Raw genomic sequence first — 23054 nt, 5'->3', positions numbered from 1 at the left:
CAGACTGTGCCCTCCTGGCTCCTGTCTGAATTCTTGCCAAAACCCAGCGCAAGAAGCCGTGCCAAGCGGCTCAGGGGAGCTTTTCAGACCCACCTATGGATTGTCAGAGCCTCAGGGGGATCTGTGTGGGGACGCTGCAGCTCAGAGAGAGCGGGGACCTGACCAAGCTCTCCCAAAGCTTCCTGCACTCAGCCCCGCCTGCTTTCTCCTATCAGCCCACACACTCCTGCAAGGACACGGCTCCAGGCACACGCCTTGGCCCCTTGCAGGAGTCTAATAAATGTCTCGGGATGGGGATGCTCCGGCTGATGGCCTGGAAAAGGAAGCAGGAGCAGCCAGAGCCTGCAGGACCGGCCCAGTCCCCCTCCCACCCCCCCTGCAACTGGGGCTCTGACTCACAACCTGTTTGGCACTGGGCAGCCCTCTCTGGTTTCCTGAATTTCTCTTTAATGCAAAAAGCCTTCATGGCAGATGTTTTAGAACAATGATCATGACAATGACACTGGAATCCCTGCTTTCCCCTTGCATCACAGAGTTGTTTTTTTTTTAAGTGTTTCTGTATTCTTACTCTTCTGGGTCATTGTATTTGAACTCAGCATCTGTGAAGACTTTCCTAGTGGTCTCCTCAGTTAGATAATTGTGTCCCCAGCCCTCCCCCCGCCTCCCCAGGGGGGCTGGGAACCTGTTACCAGAGTGGGCAGGGGGCTGGGTGTCTCATCCAAGGTGATTTTTGGGGGTGAGGAGAGGGGTTGCGAGGGTCTGACTGGGCGCAGGGGCACTATTTGAGGGTGGGTGTGAATCTAGGAGTTGATTGCTGGGCCTTTCCTGAGTTGTTGTTGTTGTTGTTTGTTTCTCTTTTGGGAGGGTAGAGTGGGTATGGAGGAATTCCATGGCCAGCTAAACAGCAGATCCCGGCTTCCCCGGGGGAGGGCGAAGCCCAGCGGCCACGGCTGAGCGACGGGCAGGGGTTACCGCGGGCGCCCTAGGTCCGCACCAGCTCCGGGCACAGGGGGCCAGGCCCGAGCCCGCGGGGGTGGGGACTCCAGGGGCGGGGCGGGCGGCCGCGGCGGGCCGGCCGGGGGCGGGGCGGGGCGGGGCGGGCGGGGCGGGGCTCCGGAACCGTCTCGGGCTGCGGTGGCCGCTGGAGAGGCGTTCGCGGCGGCGGCGGCGGCGGGGCGGCGGTGGACGCACGGCCGAGCGGGGCGGCGGCGGCTCCGGTGAGCGCGGCGCGGGCGCGGTGGGGACGCGGCCGGGGTCTGCAGGGAACGGGCTGTGGAGGCGCCGGCGAGCCCTGCATCCTCCCCAGCCGTGGGAGGGGGCGGGCGGGAGCGTGGAGGACCCAGTCCTCAGCCCTTCTCTCCTGCAATCGCCGCCCAGACGGCCTCCCGGGCAGCCCACTGCCCCTTCTCCCCAGGACAGCCTCCCGGTGTGTTCCCGATCTCCGCCCTCGCCCCTCAATCTCCACCCCCTCTTCTTCCCCCTGCCCTCCCCCCAGGTATCATCAGCTCCCAAACCATTTTTCTAGGGGACCCCAGCCTCTGCTTCCCCTCCCCACCAGGAGAGGCCGGTTCCCCATGAGTCCCTAAGGCCCCAGGGACAGGGTGAGCTCCCCGCGCCTGCACACCTGGACCCTTCCCCTGCCACCTGCCACCTGCCCGGGAGATTCTTAGCCAGGTGCAAGCTGCTGTGCCTGGGACCCAGGCCTCCTTGCTACCCCCTCCCTAACCTCCCCCCCCCCCCAAATCTGGAAAAGGGGACTGGCTTTATGGATCCCGAGCTTTGGGAACAATTCGACCCACTTCCTGAAAGGCTGGGCCCAGGCCAGCAGGGCGGGGTGGTGGAGACACCTGTCTTGCCTGCCAGCTGAAGGACCAGAAGCCTCTGTCAGATGGGCCAGGTGGTCCCTGGGTCCCCGTCCCAGCCGCCCTGAGGTACTGGCCGCTATCCCCGGAGACCAGGCCCAAGAGCTCGGTCATTTAAGATCTCCAAAGCTATTTGCCGACCCCACCCCAGATCCTCAGGATTTCCCCAGCCGCTGGTCTCCCCTCCCACACCCTTGGTTTCCCACCTGCTCCAGGGGGACCCAGGGCTGGTGTTCAGGGCCTTGGTCTCCCCACTGCTCGGTGGCCCCCCTTCCTTTCCCTGTTTGAAACTTTCCCCCTCTCGCCAGCCACCATCACTCTGCACCGCCTTGAGTCCCCAGGGCGCAGAGCTGGGCTGGGACCATGCAGGGCTGGGACCTGTGCTGGGCCAGCACCAGGAGGGTGGCTGCCAGCCAGGGCGGGCTGGGCATCGGGGCCTGAGGGCCAGGGCTTTCGGGTGGGTCCCTGGCTCCCCCTGAGCTCCGAATGGGGTCCCAGGGCTGGCTTTGCCTGGAAGAGAGGAGGCAGAGCAGGGGCTGTTTTTCTTGCATGCTTCCGACTGTCTTATGTTGCCATGGCGACAGTTTTGCCTCCCTTCCTCCTCCTGACTCTTCTGGGAGCTGGTTTTTATTGGTCTGTTGTCCTGTCTTTTATGGCTTTGATTTCTCCTTTCTACTTGCTCTGGGATAAACAGTCATAAACCTGGGCAGTGGGCCAGGCTGGGGGCTAGCAGGACTTCACCTCCTCCTGGCCCTGCGCTCCTGCCAGGGGACATAGGGCAGAGAGGTGGGGACAGACCTGCCCACACCCCCTCCTGCTCCCAGCTCTGCGCGGGGGTGGGGGGGAGGGTGGGCACCCATGGGCATGGCACCACAGTCCCAGGCACCCCGTGGGTAGCATCCTGCCTCGGTCCTAATAATAGATGTCGAGTGCGGTGGGGGAGCGGGCTGGCGTTATTTCCTTTCATCGTGATGGCAGCCTTGCGGGGTCGGGGCTGTCCCCACTTTGCAGAGTGAGCTGTCTCCCTGGGGTCACGCTGATGTTTGCACACAGCGCTCAGTTTTTGTGAAATGAATGGGACAGCGATGGAGCTGGCACCCCCCCCCCCCCCTGACTCTCCTCGGTGCGGGCGGGCGGGCCTCCTGGTCCTGCTCCCAGAGGGACCGCAATGCCCCCTGAGCCCGTGTTCTGGGAGGCTCATGGGAGGTGGCCCCCAGTTTTCCGGCCCCTCTGTGTGCGGCTGGACTCCCACGGAGGCGGAGGCGGAGGCGAGCTGCTGGGAGCTGCCTGATAGGTCCCTTGACCCCAAGTGTTGGGACCCAAGTTGAGAGGAGAGAGAAGCCACTTGCAACTTCCTGTTTTCACTCGGCACTGAGAAGCATTCAGTTTGCTTTTACTCTCAGGGCCTGGATGCAACTGGATGAGTCAGGGACACTGAGCCCATCTGTCCTTCCCGAGCCAGCCCCCCGTTCAGAGCGCACCCGGCCCCAGGGTCACGGCTGGCAGCTGTCAGTGACACTCGCCAGAGAAGCGCCTCTTCCCTTCCCTTTCATTCTCCCCTTCATTCCACACTCTTCCCCCCACTCCCTCCCCTGCTCCCCTCACATTGCCCGGGCCCTGGGCTTGTTAAGAAGCTGGAAAAGCACTCTGGTCACATGAAAAGACCGGAGAAGCAGCAGCCTCAAGGTCAGACGTTGACCCTGAGGAAGTGCCGTCACTCATCTGGGCCTCACTTTCAGGCTTTAGAATGGGTTGGCGGCATCTGTCCTCGCGGCCACGCTGGCTTGTGCTCGGAGGATGGGATGGAGTAGTTTATAGAGAGAGTGCTCTGGAAGGTTGAAAGCCTGAAGCATCCTCTCTGGTAAAGAGACCTTGGACCACCGCTCAGAGATTGAGAACTGGTTTAGGAATAATTAGCTGCCAACTCTCAGGGTTAGAGGCATTCTCTGGTCATCTTGTCCACCCTTCATGTTGAATCTGTTTATTTATGTACCTTTCATTAATTGGGCATCTACTCTGTACCAAATGCAGTTTGGGGAATTGGGGATTAAAAAAAGGAGTACAATTGCTGTTCACAGCATGTAGTCTGCTGTGAAGACAGCCATGGAAAGAGATCCTTGTAATACAGTCAGAGAGGTGGTGTCCTAAGGGAAAAGGCAGGGTGACGTGGGTCCCAGAGGTGGTGACTTGACTGGGTCACCCATGAAGGTTGACGCAGGCAGCCTGTGCTTCGTGGCTGAAATCCAGCAGCCCTGCCCCTGCCCCCTTGGCAAGCCCTGGTCTGGCCCTCACAGCGATGGGGTGATTGCTGTAGAGCCCCCCGTTCAGCTCCTGTGAGCAGGGCCCGGAGAGAGGCATGTGGCAGGGAGCCAGCCCTGCCTTCCTCGCTGCGTTTTGACTCATCCACTCATAGTAGCCGCTGGTTCCTGTTTCATCTTGGTCAGAATCCTTCCTCAGGGGCTACATGGTGATTGCGAAGAGTAGATTTTGAAGTCAGATCTGAGTTCAGACTTTACTGCTGTGATGTCCTAGCTGTGAGACTCTGAAAAACAAAAACAAAACAACAACCAACAAAAAAGCACCTCTCTGAGCCTCCATTCTTGCATCTGTAGAATGGCAATAACAATACTTGCCTTCTAAGAAACAAATTATCTTACGTATTTATAGGGTCTGGCATGGCGCCCACCTCACATTAGACTTGCTGTTGTTTAGTTACATTGATTAGAAAAGAGTTCGCAGTTACTGGGCCTCTGGGTCCTCTTAGAAGCGCGGTGGGAAGCTCTCCGGACTAATCCTGGCCTTCAGGGATCCATTCATTATCTGGGAAGGTTAAAAATCGCTCAGGTTCCTCACGCTGCTGGTTAATCTCTGCGTTATCTCTCACCAGATAAGCTCTGTTCCACAGCATCAGGACACTGTGTGAATCACCAAGGCCTTTGTTTTCTCAAAGAGGAACAAATTCGAAATGGCAACAAATGCCCCGATTTTCAACAGACATGTTCCTGCCTTGAGAATGCTTTAATTTGGTGTAGTTCCTTCCATGTGTTTTTTGCTTTTGTTGCCTTTGCTTTGGTGTCAAATCCAAAAATGCACCACCGAGACCCATGGCAAAGAGCTCACTGCCTAGGTTCTATTCTAGGGATTTTATGGTTTCGGGTCTGACGTTCAGGTTTTGAATGCATTTCGAGTGGATTTTGGAGTCTGATGTGGGACTGTGGTCCAGTATTGCTCCTTTGCACGTGGCTGTCCAGTTTGCTCAACACCATTTATTAAAGAGACTGCCCTTGCCCATGGCATATTCTCAGTTTCCTCCATCAGAAAATACTTGAAAATGAATGTTCATCATTTTTATTCTGAGCATGTTTAGCTTCCTTTTGTTTTTTTTCAAAGTCACCATATGTGTGTATTGACATTGTTTTTCGAATCCTCAATACAACTTCTGGGCATTACTGTTCCCATCCCCTATTTCCAGTTAAGGAAGCAGGGAGAGGTGAGGTCGCTTGCAGAGCCCAGCGGTTAGCGAGTGGCAGGGCCAGAATTTAAAACTGGGTCCCGCCGGCTCTTTGTGCCACTGCACACAGTCTTGTCATTTTCTTGGCTGGCGTGCCAGTGACCTAAAATAATTGTGCTTGAAGAATGTGCGCAGATTTCAACGGCGGTGGAACTGGTCAGTGTTGTAACTCGGACTCCTAGTAAATATTTAGAGACTTTATTAGGGTTCTGCTCTCGGCTCGGCACTGACGAGGCTTTTCTAAAAGTGATGAATGGGAGCTTGACACGTCTGAGCTGGGAGGGGACGTTTGAGAAGGCTGGGAGTAGCTTTCTTTGCACAAGAATGGCTTGCTGGTCTTGTCGTTGAAATCAATGGAACTGTTTTCATAATGGAACGTGCGAAGGGAAAGCAGGACAGGGACATCCCAGGGACTCAGGGACGGAAGCAGTGAGGCCAGAAAGTGGGTGGGTGGCTGCTTAAAGTCAAGGGCGGTGTGGATTCGGCAGGCTAACTCCCGTCTAGGAACAGGGAGGTATTGGAAAGAAAGCAGTTATAGACTCTCTCACTAACCTTTCCCGGGGAACGTAGGAGTCTGTTGGCCTGGTGTAGGCGCCCCCATTGGACCAGCGAGTCCAAGTGCTGGCAACGGGCGTGTCGTTTGCCAGCAGTGAGCTTACTGGGCCCGCCTTGGCCCTGCCGACAGACGCGCTTCTATTCGCAATTATCTCAGGCCTGCGTCTGGTGTCTGCTTGTTTAATGACTTCCCTTTCTAATAAAGCTTCTATATGGCCTGGATAATTAGGTATTTAAAATGAAACTGGGGAATGCAGTGTCCCCAAAGAGTTTAATTGCACTTTTAGGATGGATGAAGCATCAAAATGAGATCATTCATTCATTCATTCGTTAACCCTGTGCTGCAGGAGATAGGCCACTGTGGCTCTCATTCCACGGGGAGGCAGAGGGGCGGAAGCAGGGATCCGGGCGGAGCACGGTGTCCCAAGGAAACCAGGGGACTGCAGAGATGTCTTTGTCTCAGAGCCACACAGCCCATTTTCTTCCCCGAGTGTGACCTGTGGAGCACCCGAATTACACCTGACATGTTGCAGGGGGAGCAGGGGGGTGACGCATGGGACCGAGAAGCACGTGGCCTGGACTGGACCCAGGTTCCTCTGCTCCTTGCTGCCTGGGTGGGAGCAGGGCAGGTCTCTACTTCCGTCCCACTGCTGGTGAAATGGGAAGGTTGGATTTCATAACTTGCAAGGGCCCTTGCACGGCGGCCTGTGAGTCTAACAAGCCCTTGGGCTCCTTGCCCCGAGTGACAGGTGAAGGAGCAGACCCCGGCAGCCTCCGCCAGCAGGGTTGCCGAGACAGAGCCGGGACGGGGACAGCTCTGTGTGTTTCCAAAGCTTCCTCTCCAAGAGCAGAGAAACCTTGCTTTTCCTCCCAGAAAGGGAACCGCGTTCCTATTGAGCATCTGATAAAAGGCTGGAAGTCAAGGCCAATCACAAAAGGGAGAGACAAAAAAAAAAAAAAAAAAGGGATGCAGGAGCTCAGTGGGGGGAGGGGGGGGGGGAGGGGGATGGGGGAGAGAGTCACCAGCCTCCTCCCAGGTCCCAGGCCCCGCACTGACGTGGACACGGAGGGCTCGACCTCACAGATGCCTTCGTTACCGCAGCCTGCTTGTGTTTTAAGTGAATGTCCTTGAATGAAATCATTTGGTTTGACGATTTCCAGGTTTTCGAATAAGGTAAAATGTACAGTCATTTTAGGGTCATGCGGAACAATGATAAATGCACAGCTGCCTCAACCCACCGTCAACACTCACATTCCCACTGGCAACCAAACTCACGCAACGATGAAATGCGGGCGGCAGCACCCCTGAGCCACTAGAGCATCCGCAGCAGGAATACCAAGCCTCGCTGTCCACTTTAGCAAGCTTCTGAGGAGCTTTGGCAATAGATGCTGACCCGTCCTGTGGTGGAGGAAACTGACGCCCAGAGGGACTGGCATAATGTCACCTCCTTGGGAAGGTTGGGAGCTGATATCTGCAACCACGTCCGGGTGCCCTCAAAGCCTGGTCCTTCTCTGCCACCCACACTAGAACTGGGGGCTGTGCATGTGTGAGGAGCGAGGAATTCATGCGCAGGTGTCGGATAAAATCCTCATCTCAAAGAGCTAGCTGTGCCTGCACACGTGCAAATTGAGAACAGTAAAATAAAATATAGGCTGTGGGTTAAGCGTTCCTGTGACCCGTATCTCTGGCTTTGGACTGATGTCCTTCCTGGTGGCCTCTGCCCAGCTCACTTCACCAGAATGCCGTCTGGCAGAAATGAGCTGAGCCTCTGGTGGGGGCGGTATTGGCCTGGCTGAGCCGTGAAGTCCAGCAAGTGAGGCAAGTTGTATAGAGCTTGTTTTCTAGACCCTTCCCTGGGACAGCTGAAGTCATGGGAACCCAGGGATGGCTGGTCTCGGCTTGCAGAATGGCAGACTCCTAGGTGTCAAAGCAGGAAGAACAACTGTAGTCTAATTTCTCTATTTTATAGGAACTTAGGTCAAGAAATAGATAGATGATAGCTAGCTAGCTAGCTAGATACATAGATAGATAGATAGATACATAGATACATACATACATACATACATAGATGGATGATAGAGAGAAACCCAAAGTCAAAGCCTTTTCCAAGGCTGGGACAAGAACTCAGCCTTACCAAAGCTACAACTGGCCTACACCTTTGAAATCCAGAGGCGGGAACTGTGCTCTAGAAGTTCCGGGAAAATACCCGAGGGCCACAGGGTGCTCTGCAAGCAAAGAGAGCTGGTTTGGGATCCGGCTCCCCCTTGGGCAAATTCTTTAGGTTTGCTACGTTTCCTCATAGTGAACTGAAGCTGATACTATTTGAGGCTCAGAAGGAATATTGCAAAGAATAGATGAATCAAACATGCCAGTCTTGCTTTTTGCCCAATTTTTGAAGAAAATGTGTTTGAAAAGTGTTGGCCAGTTCCGTGAGGCTCCACTGTATTTGTTGTATTTGGGGGAGGGCAGGGAAGGACAGGGGATCTCTCCTTTCTCCAACAGACACATTCCTGGTCTGCCCGTGGCAAAGCTCTCCATATCCACTCCTCTGGAGTTCTAGCTCCAGCGTGTGAGCCTTCATTTCATTCTGGAAATGAACCTGGATATGATGTTTACTGGAGTGTAACAAGGATAGCTTTGCACTTACTATATGATCGATTCCCCCACTTCAAATCTTTTTCTTACTGAGTGTGTGTGTGTGTGTGTGTGTGTGTGTGTGTGTGTGTGTGTGTGTTTGGGAGTGTTGAGGTTTCAAATCTGGGCCCTTGAGCCCTTCAAAACTAAATGGGGTCGTAAGCTATTTTCTGGCATTCCCATTTTTATAAGTCCCAAATCCAAAGTACTCTGAAAAGTTAAGTTTTTTCGTAGCTCATTTGGCGGCAAAGCTGGCTTGCTTGTACATGAGACGATTTACAAGCGAGCCTTGCAGATACTGTGGGTTCAATTCCAGAGTATCTTAATAAAGCAAGTATGGCAATAAAGGGAGTCACACACAAATTTTGATTACCTGATGCATGCAAAAGTCATGTTTACACTAGACCGTAGTCCATTAAGTGTGCAATAACCTTATATCTAAAAAAAGATGTACATACTTAATTTAAAAAGTACTTTATTTCTAAAAAAAAAAAAGGGGGGGGTGTAACCATCATCTGAGTCTTTGGTGAGTTGTAATTTTTTTTGCTGAGGGAGGGTCTTGCCTCAGTGTTGGCTGCTGACTGATGGGTGGTGGCTGCTGAAGGTTGGGGTGGCTGTGGCAATTTCTTTAATCTTTTTTTTTTTTTTTGCTATTTTTTTTTCAAATAATGAAGTTTGCCTCATCGATTGACTCTTCCTTTTACAAACAATTTCTCTGTAGCATGTGATGCTGTTGGATGGCATTTTACCCACAGTAGAACTTCTTTCAAAACTGGAGGCAACCCTTTCAACTAATTTGATGCAGTATTCTAAATCCTGTGCGATCACTCCAGCAATCTTTACGGCATCTTCACCAGGTGTAGATTTCATCTGGAGAAACCACTTTCTTTGCTCATCCATCAGGAGCAATTCCTCATTCTTTAAAGTTTTGTCATGAGATTGCAGTAATGCAGTCACATCTTCAGGCTCCACTTCTAACTCTAGTTCTCTTGCTGTTTTCCCCACATCTGCAGTCATGTCCTCCACTGGAGTCTTGAATCTCTCAGTCATCCAGAGGATTAGAATCAACTTCTTCCAAACTCCTGTTAATGTTGATATTTTTACCTCTTCCCATGAATCACAAATGCTCTTGGTGGCATTAGAATGATGAATTCTTTCCAGAAGGATTTCCCAGGCTCATCAGAGGAATCACTGTCTATGGAAGCTATAGTCCTGTGAAATGTATTTCTGAAATAATGAGACTTGAAAGTCAAAATTATTCTTTGATCCATGGGCTGTAGAATGGATGTTGTGTTAGCAGGCATGAAAACAATATTAATCTCATTTTACATCTCCATCAGAGCTCTTGGGTGACTAGGTACATTGTAAATGGGCAGTAATATTTTAAAAAGAATCTGATTTTCTGAGCAGTAGGTCTCAACAGTGCCTTAAAATACTCAGTAAACCATGCTGTAAACAGATGTGCTGTCATCCAGGCTGTGTTGTTTTATTTCTAGAGCACAGACAGAGCAGATTTAGCATACTTCTTAAGGGCCCTAGATCTTTAGAATATAAATGAGCTCTGGCTTCAACTTAAAGTCACCAGCTGCATTAGCCCCTAACAAGGGAGTCAGCCTGTCCTTGCAGCTTTGAAGCCAGGCATTGACTTCTCTATAGCTATGAAAGGCCTAGATGACATCTTCTTCCAATATAAGGCTTTTTTTCATCTACATTGAAAATCCATTGTTTTATGTAGCCACCCATATTTATTATCTTAGCTAAGTCTTCTGGATAGCTTGCTGCAGCTTCTATACCAGCACTTGTTGCTTCACCTTGCACTTTTATGTTATGGAGATGGCTTCTTTTTTTAAACCTCATGAACTAACCTCTGCAAGCCTCAAACATTTTTTGTTTGTTTGTTTGTTTCTGGAGCTTCCTCATCTTTCTCAGCCTCACAGAACTGAGGAGAGTTAGGGCCTTGCTCTGGATTAAGCGTTGGCTTAAGAAAATGCTCTGGTTGGTTTGATTTTCTTGCCAGATCACCAAAACTTTCTTCTTATCAGCAATAAGACCGTTTTGCTTCCTTATCATCCATGTATTCACTGGAGTAGCACTTGTAACTTCCTTCAAAAACTTTCCCTTTGCATTGACAACTTGGCTAATTGGTACAAGGGGCCTAGCTTTCATCCTATCTTGGTTTTCAACATGCCTCCTTCATGAAGCTTAATCATTTCTGGCTTTTTAGTTAAAGTGAGAGATGTGCAATTCTTCCTTTTATTTGAACACTTTGAGACTATTGCAGGGTTACTAATTGGCCTAATTTCAATATTATTGTGTCTCAGGGAATAGGGAGGCCCGAGCAAAGGGGGAGAGGTGGTGGAACAGCTGGTCAGTGGAGCAGTCAGAACACACACAACATTTATGGATTAAGTTTGCCATCTTATGTGGGTGCCGTTTGTGGCACGCCGAAAGAATTACAAAGGTAACATCAAAGCTCACTGATCACAGGTCACCATAACAAACATAACAATAATGAAAGAATTTGAAAGATGGCAAGAATTTCCAAAATGTGACACGGAGACACAGAGCGAACAAATGCTGTTGGAAAATGATGCCAACAGACTAGGCGGACATGGGGTGACCACACACCTTTAAATTTGTAAAAACGTAATATCTGGGAAGCGTGATAAAGTGCAGTGCAGTAGAAAGAGTCATGTCTGTATGCTTCTCATTTATCTCTCTTGGGATGAACACGTTTTCATGGGCTGTGTGCCCCAGACCTTGCCAGGGGTGTACATAACATGGTAAATGTATTATATTGCCTTCCTAAAATCTGAACATTTCTGATGCACATCTGAGCAAAGAGTTTCAAAAAACAGGGTTTGTAGACCTGTCTTTCAAAAATAAGCCCACAGGAACTGACACAATGCCTGGGGTCGGGGCATTGGGAAGGCATAGGTGGGCCCTGGCGTCTCCTACCTCTGGATACCAGATGGTGTGGTGACCTGCTTCACCTTGTGCTCTTCCAAAGCCTCAATGGTCAGTTTCGAACTGAGTGGCCAGATTATGATGACCTCTGAACGCATAATAATCTGGCCACTCAGTGTATATCCTTTATAATAAAAGGCTAATATGCAAATTGTTCCCTCGACCAGGAGTTCGACCAGCAGGCAGGCCAGCCAACCGCCCATGTCTCCTCCCCCTGGCCAGGCTGGCTGGACCCCACCCATGCACGAATTTATGCACGGGCGTTCAGAGATCATAATAATCTGGCCATTCAGTGTATATTTCATCAATTTAAATAATAGGAAGTGAATGAAATGACCATTTTTGGCACAAAACAACAACAAGCGCTTTTAAAATTGTGGGTTCCAAAATTTCATTGGAACAAAGTAATTTGTTTAAAAAATGGGGGAGGGGGACAGGGACGGGAAGAGATTAACCAAGGAACTTATATGTATACATGCCCCATAGACAAAGACATGGAGGGGCCAATAGGAAGGAAAAGGTGGGTGGGGGGGGTATATCTGTAATACTCTCAACAATAAAAATTTTAAAAATTCCTTAGAACTGAAAATGAGCTGGGAATTTTTGGTCTAGTGTGGTTTGTAATCAAGTTTCCTCACTGGCCTTTGCGGGGGGAGAAGGGAGTTTTTAAAGCCTACTCATCATTTTAGCCTTGTGAGGAGGAACCAGGGCTAGAAGGGTGAGCATGGGGAAGTGAAACGCCCCGCGGAGCGTGAGAAGGTCTTGGTTCTTATCTTGGGTCTGTTCTTGACTCGTTCAGTGAGTTGGTTGGGCACGTTCCTTTCCTTCTCTGGGCCCTGGGAACTCCTAGGAGCTCTGGTTCTAAGTAAATGAATTCTTTCTTGTTCTCCGTCTCTGAGAGTCTAGGCGCTGAGGGGGACCCCACAGGAGGTGGAAATGGCTGAGCAACCTGCAGGGCTACATTCTTGGCGCTTCCCTCCAGCCCCTGATGTGGAAAGGCTTCCTGCTCTGCCTTGGTTTCCTGGAAATTCCTTTACTTCTCTCAGCTGGTCTCCTCATGCCTTAGGCTGGTTTGTCCTGGGGTCACTTGGGCTCTAGCCCCTCCGTTCATGTGCAGCAGGGACTCGCCGTGTAAGGGAGCCCTTCAGTTGGCCCGGCTGGTGATGACCATGGCCAGCCTCTGCGTTCTCAGGGCTGTAGTGGAGGCATGCTAGGCATTGTGGGCGGGCGTCATGACGGAACGCGAAAGCCCCCTTTGTAGAGCGTGGGGCCAGTGCAGGGTGTCCCCAAGGAAATGGAGCCGGCCCTGGTTATGGCCTGTGGCTGTGGAACATTTAGGTAAAGGGGCCTGGAGACCTACGGCCTTCTCTCTCTATCTCATTCGCTCTTTCATTTCTTTCCTTTGGTTTTATGCTTATTGTATCATAATTCTGACTTTGCCAGGTGGGAGGGTTGACATTCCCTCCAGAATCTAAAGAGGTTTGAAAGCCAGTGGGTGTGTCCCTCCAGGAGGTCCTCACTTAGCGGTAACTCACCATAGGAACCAGGGGCCTGACCGCAGGCAGGGGGTTTCCACGATGGAGAAGTGACCTTGAATTTTAGGGCCCGGAAGGCCTGCCGTTTGCAGAGACTGTTGGAGCCGCTCAGGAGCTGTAAATTTGCTTGGCACCCTGGCACACTGAGATGAGGATACTTCTGATAATGGCTGGTCCTTATATGAGAGAGACTGGACCCCTGTGTGTGTGTGGGGCGGGGGCGGTGAATGGGCATTTGTGAATACAAGTATGTGCCTGGTACATGGGTGTGTGAGTAAGTGAATGTGTGACTGTGTGCATGGTGTGTGAGTGTGAGTATATGTGTGAGTATGCAAATGTATGTTTGTGTGTTAGAGAGAGCATGTGTGACTGCATGTGCACGCATGTCTTGGGGGGTCCTTTCAGATCCTGGCAAGGCCAGGCGCTGCCAGTCACCCTCTGGACAAGGCTGTGCCTCAGCCCATCCCTTGGCCTTTGTGTTTAGGTTGGAACTGGTCACAGAGGTGCTGTCGAGGCGCTGAGGGACTCCTGTCTTTTACTGATCACTAAGAAAGGCAATTCTACCCTGTAATAGCCCCTATTTTTTTTTTCCCTCCCATGAAACCACCTGTGCGTCAAGGCCCTATCCCTTTTTCCTTCACTCTATTCATGTGGTAACCTGCTAGTGAGGTTGTGGGTTGTGTAAATTTATCGGTTCAACCTCAAATTCAGGAAATAATTTGAGTAGCTCATATAATCTAAAATAGCTACAGTGTGCTTGCTGTTTTGTGGTATATGCATGTGAGTTATTTTTTTTGACTTAGTGGTTACAGGTTAGCCAGTACCCACATGCCCCCTAATTTTTCAAAGTAGACACCAATTTTTAATTATATTAATAACAATGAATTATGCTCTTTAGCATGTCTTTAGCACCTATTAATTCTGTTTTGCTAGTCTGTTTGTGCACGCTTTTCACCCTACAGACCACCTTGCAAGGTAGATATATTTATTTTGTTTTTGAAGACAAAGACTCTGAAGCTGAGACGGTTTTAAAAACTTGCTTTTTAAGACAGAGGATTGTAAGTGAGTGGGGCTCCAGGATTCTGGTTCAGGTCGGCCTGGCTCACAAAACCCTACAGTTCCCCACACACCACACAGTTCACACTGCTTCCAGGCCACAGTTTTATTTTTTTAGGAAAATAAAATCTTTTTATTTCTGCCATGACTCCACTTAAGCCTCAGAAAATAGTCATAGCTGGATTTCTTTGCCTTTTTCCAGAATGGAGTCCCAGGGCTCTCCCCACCTTAATGTAAACTTCGTGCAAATGATGTCTTTCCGTTGAACAGGCCTTTGCCGTGCACTTCTGAAGGGCCAGACACTGTTCTGGGAACGTTCAATGTGTCATTTCAGGGGAGAAGATGCTGGGCACTTCATTTTACAGGGAGTCGGACTGAGGCTGGGAGGTGCAGTTGTTCACCCAAAGGCAGGTAGCATACGAAAGGTCGTGGCTTGCTTTGGGGAGTAACAATTCAGAGTGCAGTTCTGTACGGTGCTTGGGATTTTGCCTTCAGCCTGGGACCGAAGCACCCCTTTCTGAACGGTGAGATCAAGTCCTCTGACCCACCAGCTCTCACCCTCATGGTGCCCCACCTCCTCCGTCTCTGCCTGCTGCCGTCAGAACTCGGTGCAGTGGTTTGCAGAAAGGCACTTTCCCTCTTATCTTTTTCTGGGCCGCACCAACCCGTGTGAGCCGTGGCTCCTTTTAGTTGGCCAAACTCCTATTTTAGTTTTACGGCTCATCAGAGACTTGCCAATACTATGCATGAGCTTCATATTACAGAAGAGAAAACAAGTCATGTGATTCATCCAAGATGACACATGAGGTCCATATTTTCTTTCCAAAACACTCTTTCTTTACCCAAACATATCCTTGAGATTCACTTTGGTGTTCCATTCTCCTGGAAACTTCCCCCAACTCTCCACTAATATTATCCATCCTCCCATCTATCATCCATCCATCAATCCATCTATTGTCCATCCATCACCCATCCATCATCCATTTCCACCATTCATCCATTCATCCATCTATCCATCCATTCATCCATCCATCCATCTATCCATCCATCCATCCATCCATCCATCCATCCATCCATCCATCATCCATCCATCACCCATCCATCATCCATCCATCCATGCATCCATCCATCCACCCATCCATCTATCCATCCATTTCTACCCATCCATTTGTCATCCATCCATCCATCCATCCATCCATCCATCCATCCATCCATCCATCCATCCATCCATCCATCATCCACCCATTCATCATCCATTCATCCACTTAGTCAACAGGTACTGAGCACCCACAGTGAGGCAGCACTTTGCCTTTGGGCCATTCGCTGGAGATTCAGAGATGCACCCAAGAGACAAAACTCCTTGCCCCCATGGAGCTTATTTTCTATTGGGAAAGATGGATCATAAGCCTGTAAACAAGTAACATGTCTGTTGTGTTAGATGGTGATACGTTTCCAGAAGAAGATGAAGCAGAGATGAGTGTACAGAAAGGGTGGTCGGCGGAGGGAGCTTGGGAGAAAGAGTTGCTATTTTAAGTCGATCAGGGAAGGCCACCCTAGAAGGTGGCAAGGAGTGAAGACCTGCAGGGAGTGAGAGAAGGAACCATGTGCTAGCTCCGTGTTCCAGGCAGGGAGTTAAGTGCCAAACCAGGGTGGGGTGTGTTCGGCCTTAGCAGAGTGGACAGTGGCCGGTGGCCGGTGGCCGGTGGTGAGGTTGGGGACACATACACGGGCCAGCCTGTGACTTCAGGACCTCTTGGTGCTCCCAGAGAACGTTTCCTATATTTTTACAGTCTTTTCCCCCCACTGATCTGTCCCCACCCTGGCCTGTCACCCCGGAGGGAAGACCTCACTTGTCATCTGTTTTCATATCCCCAGCACGAGCTCCAGGGCAGGGGAGAAGGAGAGTTCAGCTTTTAGGATAACTCCGCTCCTTCTTTCTTTGTTCTTTTTAAGGCCAAGAGTTCTTTTGTTATTTTTTTTTTTTTTACAAAAATGGGGATTTTGAAGAAATGCCACCTCAAAACTCCAATTAGCCAGTTCCTTTTTGGACACCCATCACAGGGGCATGGCTAGGTACCGAGAAAGAGCTGGAAGTGAACGTGGGGGGAGGAGAGTGTTAAGTGGGGTCCTGAAGAAGGGGCTTCCCCAGAGAGCCCAGCAATTCCTGGGACTGCCCATCCCTGCCGGGGACGGCAGTTTGCAAGGGTGACCATGGCCTGAACAAGGAGGCTCTCGAGAAATCCTCAGAGCATGTCAGGACCTCAGCCAGGACTCTGCTGACTCAGAGGGGAGCTGGGGGGAGCGGGGAGCTGGAAGGCTGTGTCTCTGGAGACCTTTCTGGGGAAAAGCACATTCTCTCTGGCCGGAGTCTCTCCTTGGAGCAAACCTGGTCCCTGAGAGGCGGGCTTCCTCGGAGGCAGGGCAAGAACGTCGGGCGGCTGGGAAGAGGTCTGAGCAGGAGCATCTCCCACCAGTGACCTGCCGGGCCAGGTCGGGGAACCTCCTGGGTTAGGTCGGGGACCTCCTGGGCCAGGTTGGGGACCTCTCGGGCTGGCAGGCTCGTTTCCAATCTGAATCCTGTGTATTCGGGACTAAAGGACCCTTCGCGCAGTTTATTCCCACTCATGGCAGTTGGGACAAGTAGCTCAGTGGGGTGGGAGCCTGGGGTGGGGGGTAGAAGTCAGTGGACATTGGATGAAGCAGGAGGCATCCTGAGGCCACTGGGGAATTCCAAGGAGGCCAGGCAGTGGCGAGGTGCGTGTGTCCCTGTGTGTGCGGCAGCCATGACGTTGGGGAGTGTTAATGGATGAGGGTTGGGGTGGGAAGCACTTCCTTGGTAGCTGGTACAGGGGTGGTGGCTTGTTTCAAAATAATACAAAAGGCCCCAGCCAGTCTGGCTCAGTGGGTTTTGTTTTGGTTTCACACTAATGGGCGAGAAAGGCCAGGAGGGTCGCTCAGGATGTGAAAAGCTTTGGGTGTGACATGAAAACAGGCCTCTGTGGGCCTGAGGGGGAGGGAGGTGTCAGAAGGCGGGTGTGGGGGGTGTGGGGGAGGACTTTGGGCAGGGTAAGAAACCGCCAGTGTGAACTGTCTCCAAAGCAACATGCAGGGGGACAACTCTGTCAGACGCCCCGGAAAACAGTCATTGGAAATGGAGCTTCGGGGAAAGAGATCAGAGGCTGCAGGATGCTTCCCATCCATGTCCGCGTGCGGGACAGAGCCTGACACCTATGCTTAAGGCCACTCGCTAGCTCCTGGGAAAGGAGCTGTTTAAAAAAGTGAAAGTGAGAGGGAAAGAAGGAACAAAGCCGAGAGAGAGAGAGAGAGAGAGAGAGAGAGAGAGAGAGAGAGAGAGAGAGAGAGAGAGAATTTAAAACAATAGGAACAAGAACATTGAATTGGTCACTCATGCCGGGTCCTGTCAGCCGCTGTCCTGAGTCACTGCTGACTGGGTTGGAAGGTCAGGGTCCCTGTATGGTTGCATTTCCTGGTGAAATAACACACCACTCCCAGGACTGGTTCCAGGCCCGTGACGGTGGCCTTGGGCGGTTTGTGCTGGAGATGCTGCAGGGCTGCTCTGCCCCGCGCACGAAGCCTGCTGAGCTCGCTGAGCTCGGGAGAACGGCCACTGTCCCTGGGGAGTGTCAGTCCGACCCCGGGCAGCCGCTGGGCCCCGGGAGGGAGAGCTGAGGCTCACGGCCCGGCCCGGTCAGGGCAGCTGGAAGCTCTCTCTGTTGGTTCTGCCTCCCTTTTAGTGTAGATCTCTTGTTTTTCTCTTTTTTGCTACATCATCCCTGATATCAGGAACTGGCCCGGAGACCAAGGAAACCTTTATTATTTGCTAGCGTTTTCATCAATCTGCAGTTTGCAAAAGGGATTTTTACACTAAAGTTGAGTCAGTCTTGTTTTGAACCACACTCGGCTGTGATCAAGTACACGGTTTCGTTCCCATTGCTCGCATGTCTTTGCTGTTTGATTCTGGGCCATCACTTAACCACTCTTGGGCCTTGAGGACCTCATCATAAAATGGACATAAGTCCTTCTTTGCTGACCTCCACATAATATCTCTAAATGTGAAGTAATTTAATCTGGGAAAATGTGGCGCATTAGTCAGTTTTGCTGCGTAAGAAATAATCCCCAGATTTCGGTGGTTGGTAGCAGCAAGCATCTTGCTTGTCACCACGTATCTGGGGCAGCAGTTTGGCCTGTGGCACTGCTCCATGTTTCCTCCTCTCCTGGGGCAGCTGCTTCTTGGATTGGATGGTGCTCGTGACGAGGGAAGAAAGTGAGCAAGACACTTGAGATGCTTCTTGAAGCTTCTGCTTTGTTCTACTCACATTCCGTTTGCTAAACAGGGCAAACGGCCAAGTGCTTATCAGGCGTGTTCCCCCCGTGGGAGGGAGGTGGTGCATACACGTCCCATGGCAACCGGAAAAGCGGTATCATCTTTTTACATTTGAAAACACTATGCAGCCCAACCCACACGCTGTGAACCTGTTCGCCGAGAGGTGAGCATTATGTTCTTCATAAGATAACACTTAATGCTGTTGTAGGAATTGAGCTTATCGATGGTGTAGATATTTTATTCAACTGGACTGCACCGTACTAGCCAGCATTCAGTGATACGAGAACATAGCTGCTCCACGCTGGGAGAAATCCTGTTGCATTTACCCCCATGCGCGGCTGTGGGGGTGGTACCTAACCCTGTGCCTCGAGTAGGTTTTTGATACAATGCTAGTTATTCTGAATAACTGCCTGAGGCACAGCTGCTCCAGTGCCCAAGAGTCAAATATGATGAGAGTTTCTACAGTCTGTTTAAGATGATAAAACATAGCCAAGCATGTATTTTGACTTTGTGCCAGATACACAGGTTTATCAATTTATTTCTTAAATTCGGATGTAATTGGGTCTGTGAAGCTCCCCTCCCCCCACCTGTGTTGGAACTCATCACATCACAGAACTTCCGTGGTGCAAACGCAACTCAAAGTGTCCAGCTTTGCTGACGGCCACCGTCCTTGCAGGGACAGTGGTGACACGGCTTGCGATCATCGCTGTGTCTTTCTTCGGGGCTGCCCTGGACACTTGCTATCCTCCCTGTCCTTTGCTGTTGGTTTTGCTCCTGCCTTATCTTGCCGGAAGCCATCGCAGGCTCTGAAATGTAGAGAAATGAAAACCAAGGCACCAAGATGAGAGGGCCCAGCCAAAGGCCATGCAGTGGGGAGCAGGTGTGGGCCCCCTGCTCCACTCACCAGCTGTGTGACCTCGGGTTACTTACTCAGCCTCTCTGTGCCTCACTGATCACTTCTGCGAAATACAGATAGTAATAATTGCTTCCTCCTCCTGCGGGTGCTGTGAGGACTGGCTGGTGATGCATGGGAAGTGTTTGGAGCCATGCTCGATGCACAGTGAGTGCTCAGGGCATTCACGGTCTGTTTTAGTTATCAGCTCTGACCGGCGTTGGCAGAGAGCAGCAGGCCGGGAGCAGCAGGCCGGGCCGCGAGCAGCACCGATGCCGGCTCCCCGGGGACCATGCTGCACGCTGCTGGCCGTTTGAGAAGGGAAAGCCAACGTGGAAATGCGGTCCTGGGCTGGGCTGGGCTGGATGTGGGGCTCCCGCACCGAGGGACTGAGGGGGATGGTGAGGGAGGACGGGCTGTGCAGCAGAGGTGGCCACACCGTCTGGACCAGTCTGGGGACATGGTGCACAGACCCGAACACTCTTCAGAGTCAGCGTCCTGGGCCCTGCTGTGCCTGGGCAGTCGGGACCCCGCGGGCACTCGTGGTGGGCAGGGCTCCTAGTCAGCCCCGGCCATGGACTCACACTGCTGCGGGAGTGACCCCCTTGAACACTAACCAGCAGGCACAAGAGACACGCGATGGACGTTGTCAGACTTTGTCCGGGGCCTCTGAGGGTGTCTCCGCGTGGCCTGGGTCCGTCTGTGGAAGTGTGGGCCTCTGTGTGCGAAGGGAACAAGCTCAGAGCCTCGTCTCAGGAAGAGAATTGGGTTCCGGGGCGGGGAGGGGGGGCGGACACACGTTCACAGTATGGAGCGCCCCACTCAGTCTCCCTCTAAGACCCACTCAGTCTCCCTCTAAGACCCTGAGCTGACAGTGTTCCAAGGGGCCAGTGTGAGCCGCCGTGTGAAGCTGAGAATAATAGGACGTCACCCCGCCTTCATTCTGTAAGGGAGGTTCCCTTTCCCTAACGCACCGGGGTAGTTCCATCCTGAGCATCCGGACATCGCAAAAGCCGTTTCAGCACGGAACGCTTTTGTCACCAGGATGAGCAGGTTGTCGCGAGACAAAACCGCTCATTGAAACGCTGTGTTTTAGTCGTAGCAGGGACAATCCCGGCCTTATTTACATGTTAGTCATGTCCTTCTGCCAGCATTAGTCGGGGAACATGTTCTCTGTTCAGCTCTGACGTTTTCAAGGGCCAAGGACGCTGAATTTCAGGTGGGTTCCCACCCACGCTGTCTCTCTCCCTCTTCTCAACCGACCTGGAACTTACGCATGATTAACGCCTGCTTAATGGAGAGGGGACTGAGGCTCAGGCACGGCACTTGGCCCGGGGGATAGGAGCTGGCGACAGAAGGGCCAGGGCCTGCACCTGCGTGTGTTCCTGGCTCCGCAGAGGGTCGTGGTCAGCGGTGTGATGTGGAGACCAAGCTTTCTGAAGGCCGAGGCGGGTGAAGATTTGTGTTCATGGAGATCTTTATAATGTGACCCAAAGTGTTCATGTGAGGGTGCTCGTGGTGGTCAGGAGCGGTGATGCCCCCCTGTACCGGGTCCCCTCCCTCCTGACTGTGCCGTATCGAGGAGAATGAGTGAGGGGAGGTTAGGGTTAATCCATCCTGGGGTACCCGTGGGCGGGTCTTCTCCTCTGTACCCTGCTGTCAGCTTCTACCCAAGGCTGTACGGCTACCCTTTGTACCTCTGAGCATGTGCAGTGGCATCGAGGATGTGGTGACTGGGCCTGCTTCATTCATTTATTCATTTATTCACTCATTCATTCATTTGTTTATTCATTCATTCATTCCCTTATTCTGTTAGCAAATATTTATTGAGCACCAAACAGCGCATTCTTTAACGAGATCATCTGGACTAGGGATTTTAAAATGTTCTATGTCATGGCCACATGGAAAATAGTAATTTTTGTACAGTACACATAAGGAATGGGTAAAGCCACTTGTGGCCACGGGGGTGTGGCCAGCAGGGCTTTGCCCCCCCCTGATCCCACCAGCTGCCTTCTTAGACTGAGAACATAAATGAGCACATCTTTGCCACGTGGTTAGGAAAACGTGATTTTTAGACCAAGCCACGTATTTAAAGATGGGGATACTGAGGCCCAGGGAGCGGAAACCTGAGCTACCTGGCCCCAGGCTGAGACCTCCCTGCACGCTCCTGGTTGCACCGCATGGCTGCCTGGCCATGGCAGTCACTCTGAGTTTCTGAATTATTCATCGGCCATTTGTCACAAATTGGCAGGGGCAGCTGACTTGTGTATGTGTGTGTGCCTGCGTACAGACACACATGACCTCTTCCCAGCCAGGCTATAAATTATCTAGAGACAGGGTCTTTGCCATGCTCTCTTTCTTCTCTTCTGCCCTCCACATTAGCAAGCACGATGGCTTGGACTTCTTTATGTATATAAAGGAATACGCATCCGTCCTTACCCTTTAAAATACACTGGCATCCTCCTACATCGTGTCCCTTCTTCCAGAAAACCTTCCCCGATGTCCCTGGCTATAGGTACTCGCTGCTCCGTCTGATGCTCCAGAGCATTTTCTTTGTGATCCCTTAGAGCTTTTCCTACTTTCCACCTTCTGTTGGCGTCATGGGTGAAAGGAGTCCACCTCCCTTTCCAATAACACAGCCACTTTGAAAGCAGAAGGAAGTGCCGCTCATGTCACAGAGTGGCATTCACTCAACAGGCATTCAGTTCAGACCAGCATCTTGGAGGGTCTGCTGCACCTCAGCTACTGCACTAGGTCTGTCTTTTCAAAAGCTCATTGGCTCTTCAGCAGCCGTGGGCAGTGGGCGTGGCACATACATACTACGTTCATGTTATCCTGTGAGGAAACTGAGGCTCGAAGAGGGGAGCTACCTATTCAGGACTCTTCGTTGCAGCCAAGACCTCTGCTCCAAACGCCATAACCTTTGCACCAGCCCAGGATACGTCCTTGCTCACCTTAGCTGATGCTTGTTGTCTAAATATACAAGCCAAGAAGAGACAAGTTGATTGATTTAGAGGCCAATAAATGCCGACGTAAGTCATGTGTGATTTTTGCGAGGGGTTGTAAAAGAGCCCTCGTGTTGGAAAAAATGAGAACAATGTTGGTTCTCATGGATGTGTTCTGCTCGCCTGCCAGTTGTCCCCTGGAATGTCTGCGAGTTCCGTTGCAATATGACTTTCGGGTGAAAGAATGCACCCACTGTCCCAAGTCTCTCTCCCCTGATTTCTGCCACAGTAAAGACAGGGATTTGTACTTTTTCATTTTGACATTAATCAGTTGCTTTGATAGGTCTTGCATTTACCAGGTAAATCCACTCAGCTGCTGACCCCTGGGAGGCTTAGTGGCTGTGGCTCCGTGTGTGTGTGTGTGTGTGTGTGTGTGTGTGTGTGTGTGTGGCAGGGCTATGAGCATCTGTGTGATTTTTTTTTCTGCTCCACTTTCTTCTTATTTCCCATAGCAATAATTGACCCCCTTTTGTGTAAAAGACCCTCCGAAGGTAGAAGAAACAGGCACAGCGGTGCTGACTGCATTTTCCATGTGATTAGCTGAGTGTGGCCTCCGAGGAAGTTAGTTCTCGAGCCCAGTGCATTCCTGGCTCTAATCAGAGCTCACAAGCCCCTGATCATGCTTCTGAGTTGGGTAATGGCCAGTCTCTCCACAAACATCTGCCAAGAAAACACGCCTCGAGGAAGCTGG

At 51.4% G+C, this 23054-nt stretch overlaps 1 protein-coding gene and 1 pseudogene across 4 annotated transcripts in view; one reads left to right on the top strand and one right to left on the bottom strand.

The window, feature by feature from the left end:
* The first annotated feature begins 1145 nt into the window (after positions 1 to 1145).
* CYRIA (CYFIP related Rac1 interactor A) overlaps positions 1146 to 23054 on the top strand; it is an 86303-nt gene continuing 64394 nt past the window's right edge. For 2 of the 4 annotated variants that reach the window (XM_054728144.1, XM_054728145.1), the window contains exon 1: positions 1150 to 1217. The gene's annotated coding sequence lies outside the window, so the exon portion shown is untranslated. Of the gene's footprint in view, positions 1218 to 23054 lie in introns of all 4 variants that reach the window. The other 2 variants (XM_054728146.1, XM_054728148.1) reach the window with 2 other exon arrangements.
* The window catches only part of LOC103283171 (tigger transposable element-derived protein 1-like), a 30751-nt pseudogene continuing 16771 nt past the window's right edge, over positions 9075 to 23054 (bottom strand).

Source organism: Eptesicus fuscus, chromosome 16 (assembly GCF_027574615.1).
Source record: "Eptesicus fuscus isolate TK198812 chromosome 16, DD_ASM_mEF_20220401, whole genome shotgun sequence".
Classification (NCBI taxonomy): Eukaryota; Metazoa; Chordata; class Mammalia; order Chiroptera; family Vespertilionidae; genus Eptesicus; species Eptesicus fuscus.
Note: the sequence above shows the minus strand (reverse complement) of the source record. Positions and strands in the feature narration are given on the sequence as shown.